The 12,577-nt window shown below is 31.6% G+C and overlaps 1 protein-coding gene across 1 annotated transcript in view; it reads left to right on the forward strand.

The window, feature by feature from the left end:
* The window catches only part of SLCO1C1 (solute carrier organic anion transporter family member 1C1), a 114,792-nt gene that overhangs the window by 77,123 nt on the left and 25,092 nt on the right, over positions 1-12,577 (forward strand). The gene's annotated exons all lie outside the window — the stretch shown is intronic.

Raw genomic sequence — 12,577 nt, forward strand, 5'->3', positions numbered from 1 at the left:
AGACAATACCAGACATTGAAAAAGATGTACCAAATTAACAAGACACTGTTCCTTTCTTCAAAGGATTTAAAATTTAATTGGAGACACATTTCCCTTATTTTCATAAGGAAAAATAATAATATTAAGATTCATATGAATCTAAACATTTTGCTCAGATTTTTAAGGTGTTTCTTTAAAAAAATATTAGTTCAAATTTATCCTGAGCCATGAGTAATGTATATTCCAAGAACACAGAATGAACATTGGATAAACTATATCTATATCTGAAAGGGACATCAGAGGCCACCTGATCCAACTTCTTCAATTTTCAGGCAAGAAACAAAAACATGGGAAAATTACTTCAACTTCCCAAAGCTACACATTTACAGGACAAGTCCTAATCATTCCTTCTGAGACTGAGGCCCTAGAAGTGTCCTACAGAGTTTGCTCTAATGGTATCTTTTACAACCTGAGCCCCATGAAGGTCTGAGTGATGTGCTGTTGCCTCTTCCAGTGGTGAAGGAATATGCTCAGGAAATACTCCCCAATCTTCTATCATCTTCTGAGAATAAGAGCCATAAAAGGTATAACCACTCACTTCAGTGAAAAGGGTTAACCTATTTCCATTATCCCCTGAAAATTCCAAGGGGTTTAGATAGTATGACAATTTGCTCTAGGGCAGAGCTATGTAAATAGGGAAAATATGTCTCTTTCTTCCTCCAGGGTAAGATCCTAGAAGGACTCAGTACTCCTCTAAAATTCCGTCTGCAAGTTTTCATTGCAAACTTGACCACAGAGGCCAAGGATTTTGGGATTTTGAATATGGGGGACCTCAGTAAGGAATATATGAAGTGTGTGCTACAGCTATGTAGGTGAAAGGAAGAGAGGACAAGGTCATATAATGACTGGATAAATAATGATTACTCATCTATGGCTTCTTGAGGAAATATATATCATGTATTTGTTTAGTCATGCAACACTTGAAATATAAAAAGACCAGAGAAAGGATTGTTATAGATGTAGGCAAGAGCTGAAGTCAGATGATCAGCTATGTTGTTCTTCTAAGAACTAAGAATTTTTTATATACCCCCTTAATATTTTTTTATATATTCCTAAATTATATATAATTTTTTATATCATTGGCATTGATAATGAAACTACCAATGCAAAGATATATAATAGTCATTAAACATCTAAATACTTAATGAAAAAACTAATCAAACTGCAGGAATAACTAGAAGAAAAAACAATAATTTCTATGAACAGCAGCTTCCCTTTGAGACCTAATTAAATCTAGCAAAATGGCAAGCAAGAAAACCAAAAAGGTTCCAAATAGAATTTTAAAATAATTAGATATGATAAACTATTGATAATTAATAAATGGGAATAATAAGGAGTATATATACATATATAATTTTAAAATTTGTGGGGAACTATGAGATAATAGAAAAAATAATGGAAAAGAAATACTAGTATGGAGTGGGATTGAAAGCAAATTTTTTCCTTCCAAGGAGGAAAGAACACCAGTGAAGAACATTGTTGTGAAATATAGGTGGATAATATATATTTGTCTTAGGAAATGATGGACTTAGTTTTGTCCCTGAAGGTTGGACACAGAAAGATATTATCTTTTTCAAATAAGATTTATGTTTCCCAGAAGTGTATGTATCTCAACTTGAGAGGGCAGCTCTCAGTACCTAGGTATAACCAAAATCCATGATGGTTATAGAAAGGGAGAGATGTAGAGCTAATGAGATTTATTGGACATAAGAGTAGTGAATGATCAGAGTATGTAGTAAAGTAGGATACAGAATGAATCCCACCATGTCACTTCTTTCATTAATTAATATTTGTATAAGTGAATAATAATTAAGTCCTCACAAACTAAAGAAAGCACTAATAAAATAACTAATAAACAAAGATAAAAATAAGAAAGTTGTGATGGAACCCAAAAATTATATTAACATGGAAGTGGAATAGAGAAGGGAGTGAAAATTTAGTATTTTGGAAATACACCACTTCTCATTTAAAAAAAAATTTCACAGCAATGAAATGTTGCCTTAAAAATAGGAGAAGGAATAAAAATCAATAAAATAATAAGTGGGGGAAAACAAAATCTAAGTATTATAAACTTAAATATGAATGAATTAAATGCTCAATTCAATAAAGAGGAAAAAAGTAAAAGATTGGAAAAGAAATTAAAGTTCAACCTGCTGGCTACATAAAAAACACATTTTAAAAGACAAATACTGAATGAAAATGAATGTATAGGGAAATATTTCATTCATAAAAGACAGAAGTTAGAATTATGCAAACAAAGCAAAATAAAAATGAACAATTTGAGAAATAAGAAAACTATATTATTTTAAAAGTTACCATAGACAGTCAGTCAATTAACAAAAACTTATTAATCATCTACTATATATCAGGGATTTTTCTGGGATGTAAGAATATAAAATTAAAAACAAAATAGCCTCTAACTTCAAGGAGCTTGTATAATACTGCAGGGAACAATGTGTATACATATAAATAAATATAAATGTGTATACATATAAAAAAAACCAAAAAAATAAAAAAAAAAAGATAAAAACAAGAGAATGAATGAGAGGTATACCCTAGCAATTAAAGAGAGGAATCTGGTGAGAGCTTATATAAGAGGTGGTTCCTTAACTGAGCTGAATGATCTTATCTCTAGTAAAAAGATTTTATCTCTATTAAAAATTTATGAAACAACCTAATATCTAAATTTTAATAAAGAAAATTTAACCTAATGTCAAAACATATGGATAAATAGGTATAGGAGATTTCAATGATCCTTTCTCAGAAATGGATAAATCTAATGGAGAAACAAAAGGAAAAAAAATGGAACCAAAAAGAGAATTAAAGTTATATTTGAAGGATTTATGGCATCTCCTTAATTGAAACATTGAAGAATATTCTAATTTTAAACATCACATAATCTTTATTTTCCCTAGTAAATGTATTTATTTTTAATACATATTGTTTTATGAATCATGTAGGGAGAGAAAAATCAGAGCCAAAGAGGAAAAAAAAATAACTATGGGAGAGATAAAAAAAGAAATTACAAAAAAGAAGTGAACACAGCATGTGGTGATTTACATTCAGTTTCCTTAGTTCTTTTTCTGGATGTAGATGGTATTTTCTGTCTAAAACCTATTGGGAATACTTGGATCAGTGAATCACTGAGAAGAACCAAGACTTTCAAAATTGATCATCACACATTCTTGCTGTTATTGTGTACAACATATTCATGATTCTGCTTGTTTTGTTCACCATCAGTTCATGTAAATCTTTCCAGGATTTTCTGAAACCAATCGGTTCATCATTTTAATAGAATAAATAATATTCCATTATCTTCACATACCACAACTTGTTCAGTCATTCCCCAATTGATGGGCATTTACTCAATTTCCAATTCTTTGCTACCATAAAAAGATCTGCGACAAACATTTTTGCACATGTGGGTCCTTTTCTTTTCTTTATGATGTTCTTGGGATATAGAATGAGTAATGACACTGCTGGATCAAAGGGTATGTACAGTTTTATATTCCTTTGGGCATATTTCCAAATTGCTCTCCAGAATGGCTGGATTAATGTCTCAGTTTTCCCACATCCCTTCCAACATTTATCATTATCTTGTCCTGTCATCTTAGCCAATCTAAGAGGTGTGAGATGGTACCTCATAGTTAGTTTAATTTGCATTTCTCTAATCAATAGTGATTTAGAACATTTTTTTATATGACTATAGATATCTTTAATTTCTTCACCTGAAAATTGTCTGTTCATATCTTTTGATCACTTATCAATTGAGGAATGACTGCTACTCTTATAATTTTGACACAGTTCTTTATGTATTTTAGAAATGAAACCTTTTTTCAGAAATATTGGCTTTAAAAATTTTTCCCAGCTTTGTACTTCCTTTTAGTCTTGTTTCTATTGATTTTATTTGTGCAAAAACTTTTTAATTTATTGTAATCAAAGTTGTTCATTTTGCCTTTTATAATGTTTTCTCATTTTTTTTTTTGCTCATAAATTCCTCCCTTCTCCAAAGATCTGATAGGTAAATTATCCCTTGCTCTTCTAATTTGTTTATGGAATCATCCTTTATGTCCAGGTCATATATGCCCATTTTGACCTTATTTTGATATGTGGTGTGAGATGTACGTCTATGCTGAGTTTCTGACATGATATTTACCAGTTTTCCCAGCAATTTTTCTTCCAGATGAATTTTGTCATTATGTTTTCAAATTCTATAAAATAATTTTTTAGCAGTTTGATTCATATGGCGCTGAATCAGTAAACCAATTTAGGCAGAATTGTAATTTTTATTCTATTAACTCAGCCTATTCATGAACAATTTATATTTTTCCAATTATTTAGATCTGACTTTATTTGTATGAGAAATGTTTTGCAATTATGTTCATAAAATTTTTGCATTTGTCTTGACTGGTAAACCCCCAAGTATTTTATTTTGTCTACACTAATTTAAAATAAAATTTCTCTTTTTATCTCTTGCTGATGGTCTTTGTCAGTAATATACATAAATGTGGATTTTTGTGGGTTTATTTCATATCCTGTAACTTTGCTAAAGCTGTGAATTGTTTCCAGTAGGTTTTTGGATGATTTTTCAGGATTCATAAAGTATATCATTATATCCTCTATAAAAAGTATTGGTTTTATTTCCTCCTTTCCTATTCTAATTCCTTTAATTTATTTTTGCTTTCTTGTTGCTAAAGCTAGCATTTCTAGTATAATGTTGAATAATATTAGTGATAATGAACATCCTTGTTTCATACTGGATTTTATTAGGAATACATCCTGCTTCTCTCCATTACAAAATATGCTTTCTGTTGGGTTTAGATAGATACTGCTTATAAATGAAATTTCCCTTTTTCCCTATGTTCTGTAGTGTTGTTTTTTTTTTTTTTTTTTAAATAGGAATGGTTGCTGTATTTTGTCAATAGCTTTGACTACATCTATTGAGATTATCATAGGATTTCTGTTGATTTTGTTATTGAGATGGTCAATTACGGTAATAGTTTTTATGATATTGAATCAAGCTCTCCATTCTTGGAATAAATCCCATTTGGTCATAATGTATTATATAGGGCTGAAACTCTGAAAAAGGTATCACTTGAATCAGATGAGAGCACTTAAGGCTAATTACCTATTCGATGTGAAATAATGACAATACATACATATTTAGATGAAATAGTGATTTGATGGCTCTCCTCACCATTGGTGCTTGCTGAATGTTTTGGTAGTGAGATAATCATAGGCAAGGATTGGAGGTCTGGGGGAGAGAATTCAGAGTGACTTGGTGGCAGGACAAGGAGGAGAGAGTCTGGAGATTCCAGACTCCAGAATCCAGGTTGCATCTTTGGCAAGCCGCCTGGCAGCTTGCCTGCCTCCTTCACTTCTCCCCCTAAAGACCAAGGACTTTGATTTATCCTGACTCTGGCTAATCCTGAGGCCCTCCAGGAAGCTAGTCTGGACATTATAGTGTATTATCTTACTGATAAGTTGTTGTAATTCTTTGCTAATATTCATTTAAAATTTTTGCACCAATATTCATTTGGTAGATTGGTCTGTAATTTTCTTTCTGCTTTGGCTCCTCTTGGTTTATGTATCAGTACCACATTATTGTGATAGAAAGAATTTGCCAGTACTCTTTGTTTATCTATTTTTCCAAACAGTTTACATAGTATGGGAATTATTTGTTCTTTAAATGTTTGGTAGAATTCACTTGTGAATCCATCTGGCTCTGAAAATTTTTTTTCTCAGGAGTTAATATCTTGGTCAATTGCTTTTTCAAAAATTGTACTATTTAAGTAATTTATTTTTTTTTCTGTTAACATGGGCAATTTATATTTTTGTGAATATTCATCCATTTTGGGTAGATTGTCAGACTCCTTGCCATAAGGTTGGGCAAAATGCTTGCTGATTTTAGTTTTAATTTCTTTGTCATTGTTGGTAAGTTCACCCTTTTCTTTTTTGTTGCTGGTGATTTTTTTCTTTCCTTTTTCTAATCAGCTTAAACAAAGCTTTATCTATTTTGTTGGGGCTTTTTTCTCCCACAAAACCAACTCTTAGTTTTATTCATTAGTTAAAATAGATGTCTTTGGCTCTGCTTTATTAATCCCACCTTTGAGTTTCAGAATTTCTAATTTGGTATTTAATTGGGATTTTTAATTTGCTCTTTTTCTAGCTTTTTTAGTTGCATGCCCAATTCATCGATCTCATGTTTCTCTATTTTACTCATGTAGTTAGTTATAAATATAAAATTTCCCCTAAGAACTGGTTTTGGTGCATCCCATATGTTTTGGTGTCCTGTCTCATAATTGTCATTCTCTTGAATGAAATTATGGATTGTTTCTGTGATTTGTTCTTTGACCAACTCACATATTAGAATCATATTATTTAATTTCTAATTGCTTTTTAGTCTATTTTTCTCTGGCTTTTTATTGAATATATTTTTATTGAGTAGTAGTGTGAAAAGTAAGCATTTACTATTTCTGCCTTTTTGCATTTGATTGTGAGGTTTTTATGCCCCGAGACATTGTCAGCTTTTTGTAGGTGCCATATAAGAGCTGAGAGAAAGTATATTCTTTTCTGTCCTTATTCAATTTTCTCCAGAGGTCTATCATATCTAGGTTTTCTAGGATTGTATAAACCTCCTAACTTCTTTCTTGTTTACTTTGTAATTAGATTTGTCTGATTCTGAGAGGGGAATGTTGAGGTCCCTCACTAGAATAGTTTTGCTGTCTATTCCTTCCTGTAACTTGCTTAAAATCTTCTTTAGGAATTTGCCTACTCTACCATTTGGTGCAAACAAATTTAATATTATTCCTACTTCATTATTTATCAAGATGTACTTTCCCTCTTCTAATAAGATCTATTTTTACTTTTGCTTTATCTGAGATCAAAATTGCTAGCCCTGCTTTTTTCTTTCTTTTTTATTTTATTATTATTATTTTTATTATAGCTTTTTATTTATAAGACATGTGCATGAGTAATTTTTCAGCATTGATCCTAGCAAAACCTTCTGTTCCAACTTTTCCCCTCCTTCCCCCCCCTCCCCTAGATGGCAGATAGGCCAATACATGTTAAGTATGTTAAAGTATATGTTAATGCAATATATGTATACATATTTATACAGTTATCTTGCTGCAGAAGAAAAATTGGATTTAGAAATAAGGTAAAAATAACCTGAGAAGGAAAACAAAAATGCAAGTGGACAGTAACAGAAGCAGTGGAAATACTATGCTGTGGTCCATACTCATTTTCCATAGTTCTTTCACTGGGTATAGCTGGTTCTCTTCATTACTTAACAATTGGAACTGATATGGTTCATATCATTGTTGAAGAGAGACACATCCATCAGAATTGATCATCATATAGTATTGTTGAAGTGTTTAATGATCTCCTGGTTCTGCTCATTTCACTCAGCTTTAGTTCATGAAAGTCTTTCCAGGACTTCTGAAATCATCCTGCTGGACATTTCTTACAGAACAATAATATTACATAACATTCATATACCACAATTTACCCAGCCATTCTCCAACTGATGGGCATCCATTCAATTTCAAATTTCTAGCCATTACAAAAAGGGCTGCCACAAACATTTTTGCACATATGGGTCCCTTTCCCTTCTTTAAGATCTCTTTGGAATATAAGCCCAGTAGTAACACTTTTGAATCAAAGGATATGCACAATTTGATAGTATTTTGAGCATAGTTCCAAATTTCTCTCCAGAATGGCTGGATGTATTCACAATTCTACCAACAATGTATCAGTGTCCCGTTTTACACATCCCCTCCAACATTCAGCATTATCTTTTCTTGTCATCCTAGCCAATCTGAGAGGTATGTAGTGGTATCTCAGAGTTGTCTTAATTTGAATTTCTCTGATCAATAATGATTTGGGGCATCTTCTCATATGGCAAGAAATAGTTTCAATTTCTTCATCTGAAAACTGTTTATTCATATCCTTTGACCATTTATGACTTGATTTCTTATAAATTAGAGTCAATTCTTTCTATATTTTGGAAATTTGGCCTTTATCAGAACCTTTGACTATAAAAATGTTTTCCAGTTTATTGCTTCCCTTCTAATCTTGTCTGCATTAGTTTTGTTTATACAAAAACTTGTTTACTTGATATAATCAAAATTTTCTATTTTTGTGATTAATAATGATCTCTAGTTCTTTTTTGGTCACAAATTCCTTCCTTTTCCACAGGTCTGAAAAGTAAACTGTCCTGTGTTCTTCTAATTTGTTTATAATCGCATTCTTTATGCCCAGATCATGAACCCATTTTGACTTTATTTTGGTGTATGGTGTTAAGTGTGGGTCAATGCCTAGTTTCTGCTATACTAATGTCCAATTTTTCCAGCAGTTTTTGTCAACCAGTGAGTTCTTATCCCAAAAACTGGGGTTTTTGGGTTTGTCCAACACTAGATTATTAAAGTTATTATTTTGTACTGTGAACCTAATCTATTCCACTGATCAACTAGTTTATTTCTTAGCCAATTACCAAATGCTTTTGGTGATTGTTATTTATAATGTAGTTTTAGATCTGGTACAGCTAGGCCATCTTCATTTGATTTTTTTCATTAGTTCCCTTGAAATTCTTGACCTTTTGTCCTTCCAAATGAATTTTGATGTTATTTTTTTTAGGTCATTAAAATAGTTTTTTGGGAGTTTCACTCATATACCACTAAATAAACAGATTAGTTTAAGTAGTATTGTCATTTTCATTATATTGGCTTGATCTATCCAAGAGTACTTAATATTTTTCTATTTGGTTATATCTATCTTTATATGTGTGGAAAGTATTTTGTAGTTTTGCTCATATAGTTCCTGACTTCCCTTTGGCAAATAGATTCCCAAAAATTTTATACTATCAGCAGTTATTTTAAATGGAATTTCTATTTGTATCTCTAGTTGTTGGATTTTGTTAGTGATATATAAGAATTCTGATCATTTATGTGGATTTATTTTGTATCCTGCAACTTTGCTAAAGTTATGCATTATTTCTAATAGCTTTAGTAGAATCTCTGGGGTTCTCTCTGTATACCATCATATCATCTGCAAAGAGCATTAATTTGGTTTCCTCTACTCTACTTCCATTACTCTAATTCCTTTAATCTCTTTCTCATTTCTTATTGCCAAAGCTAGCATTTCTAATATAATATTGAATAGTAATGGTGATAGTGACATTCCTTGTTTCACTCCTGATCTTATTGGGAATGGTTCTAGTTTATCCCCATTACATATGATGCTTACTGATGGTTTTAAATAGATGTTACTGACTATTTTAAGGAAAAGTCCATTAATTCCTATACTCTTTAGTGTTTTTAATAAAAATGGATGTTGGATTTTATCAAATGATTTTTCTGTATCTATTGAGATCATCATATGGTTTTTGTTAATTTGGTTTATTGAAATAGTCAATTATGTTGATAGTTTTCCTAATATTAAACCAGACCTGCATTCCTGGTATAAATCCTACTTGGACATGGTGTATTATCCTGGGGATGATTTTCTGCTAATATTTTATTTAAGATTTTTGCATCAATATTCATTAGGTAGGTTCTGTGATTTTAGGGAAAAGTTTGGGAAAAGTTCGCTTCTATTAATGACATTCTGGGACTCAATCAAAATGAAAGTAAAATGTAATTATGCAGTGCATGGAGTAGAGTGTTTACAATATCAATTACACAATACACAGAATAGAATGCTTACAATAACAACTAATACAGCAAATAATACATAAAAGACAAAGAATAATGAGAATTATGATTAGAATAGCGGATAGAGAGAGAGAGTACATCACCGATCGGGGGAGCCCCAACTCTAATTGACTCGCAGTGGGTGGCTGCAGTGGCTGGGAAACCCCTATAATTCAGCCTTTGAGTCCCAAACAGGAAAATTCTAGGCAGATCGTCATCTTCGTAGGTGAGGTTTGAAATAGAGAATGCTTTGCCCGTCTTTTATAGGAATCAGGACAAAGAAGAGAAAGAAAGCTTTGAGCCAAGTAAAGACACCATATAAGATAGGGAAGTACTGACAAGGGCTCCAGGTGGTTGTGATCAAGTGTTGTATTGATTTCCAAGGAGTGGCGAGTTCCTGGAATCATGTAGTTGGAGCTAAAACACATGTGGTACGTTCCCAGCTTATAGGTTAAAAAATGGTCAAGTTCTCATAAGAGAAGGAGCTAAAACATATGGTTTTATGGGTTAAGGAATGGTCAGGTTCTCACAGTAGAAGGAGCTAAAACATATGCTCTTAAGGGTGAGAGAACAGTCAAGTTCTCACAGGGGGAGTCATGTCTACCTCAATTAGATTCACATGATTTACATGGGAATTAGATTCACATGGGGAAAGTCAATCAATTGGAGATTGGGTTCTCATGGTTCGGATGGAGATTAGGTTCACATGGGGAAAGTCACGTCCTTACAATGATTTGAAAAAAACTTAATAATAATATAGAGATTTCTTATTGAGGGAGGTTGGTCTATAATTTTCTTTCTCTGTTTTCATCCTACCTGGTTTAGGCATCAGTACCATGTCTGTGTCATAAAAGGAATTTGATAGGAGTCCTTCATTCCCTACTTTTTCATATAGTTTATATAGCATTGGAGTTAATTGTTCTTTAAATGTTGGGTAGAATTCACATGTAAATCCATCTGGTCCTGGGGATTTTTTCTTAGGGAGTTGATTAATAGCTTGTTCTGTTTCTTTTTCTGAAATGGAACTATTTAAGCAATTTACTTCCTCCTCTATTAATCTTTGAAGCCTATATTTTTGAAGATAGTCATCCCTTTCACTTAGGTTATCAAATTTATTGGCATAAAGTAGGCAAAGTAAGTCCTAATTATTGCTCTAATTTCCTCTTCATTAGTGGAGAGTTCTTCCTTTTCATTTTTGAGGCTAACAATTTGATTTTTCTCTTTCCTTTTTCTAATCAAATTTAGCAAAGGTTTATCTATTTTATTGGCTTTTTTCATAAAACCAACTCTTAGTTTTATTTATTAATTCAATAGGTTTTTTTTAACTTTCAATTTTATCAATTTATCCTTTTAATTTTAGAATTTCAAGTTTAGTATTTGATTGGGGAGTTTTAATTTGCTCTTTTTCTAGCTTTTTAAGTTGCACACCCAATTCATTGATCTTTTCTTTCTCTATTTTATTCAAGTAAGCTTCTAGAAATATAAAACTTCCCCTTATTATCACTTTGGCTGCATACCATAAATTTTGGTCTGTTGTCTCATTGTTGTCATTCTTCTGGGTAAAATTATTAATTGTGTCTATATTTTGCTGTTTCACCCATTCATTCTTTAGGATGAGATTATTTAGATTATTTAGGATGAGACCAATTATTATTTGGTCTATTTTCCCCTAGCTTTTTGTTGAATGTACTTTTTATTGCATTGTGATGTGAAAAGAATGCATTTACTATTTCTGCCTTTCTGCATTTAATTTTGAGGTCTTTATGTCCTAATATATGTCAATTTTTGTATAAGCTCCATGAACTGCTGAGAAGAAAGTATATGCTTTTCTGTCTCCATTCAGTTTTCTGCAAAGAGCTATCATACTTAACTTTTCTAATATTCTATTTACCTCTTTAACTTTCTCATTTGTTTTGTGGTTTGATTTATCTAGTTCTGAGAGTGCAATGTTGAGATCTCCCACTATCATAGTTTTGCTGTCTATTTCTTCTTGTAGCTCTCTTAACTTCTCCTTTAGGAATTTAGATGCTATACTACTTGGTCCATATATGTTTAGTATTAATATTGCTTCATTATCTATGCTATAGCTTCCTTCCTTATCTCTTTTAATTAGATCAATTTTTTGCTTTTGCTTGATCTGAGATAAGGATGGCTACCCATGCTTTTTTTTTTTATTTCACCTGAAGCATAATAGATTCTACTCCAGCCTTTTACCTTAACTCTCTATATATCACCTTGATTTAAGTGTGTTTCCTGTAAACAACATAAGGATTTTCAGGGAGCCCAATAATCTTTAAATTTTCTCTCCTAGGTCTATTTTTCAGGTCTGTTGTTTTTTTCAAAGTAGATATTTAACTTTTTTTTTCTATTTTTCATTTTTTTTTGTTTTGCTTAACTGATTCTTGATGTCTCATCAAATCATTCATTTCCATTTGTTCAGTTCTGATTTTTAATGAGTTATTTTCTTCATTTACTTTTTTTTTTACTTCTTTTTGTATATGTCCAATTGAGTTTTTAAATGAGTTGTTTTGTTCTAGGGAATTTTTTTTTCTATTTAAAAATTTTTTTAATGAGTTGTTTTTTTTTTTCCAATTCCCAAATCCTACTTTCCTGGGAGCTCTTTACATTTTCCATTTCACATTTCAGAGAGTTGTTTTCTTTTTCAAATCTTTCTTTTAATGAGTTATATGGCTTTTACATACTCTCTTGCAGAGCTTTCCTTTCCTTTCCCCATTTTTCTTCTAGCTCTCTTTTAAGATCATTTTTAATTTCTTCTAGGAGAGCCTTGTGTGGTGGGGATCAGGTTATATTCCCCCTTTGGGGTTTTGTCTGGAGATTCTTCTACT

Source organism: Sarcophilus harrisii, chromosome 5, assembly GCF_902635505.1.
Source record: "Sarcophilus harrisii chromosome 5, mSarHar1.11, whole genome shotgun sequence".
Classification (NCBI taxonomy): domain Eukaryota; kingdom Metazoa; phylum Chordata; class Mammalia; order Dasyuromorphia; family Dasyuridae; genus Sarcophilus; species Sarcophilus harrisii.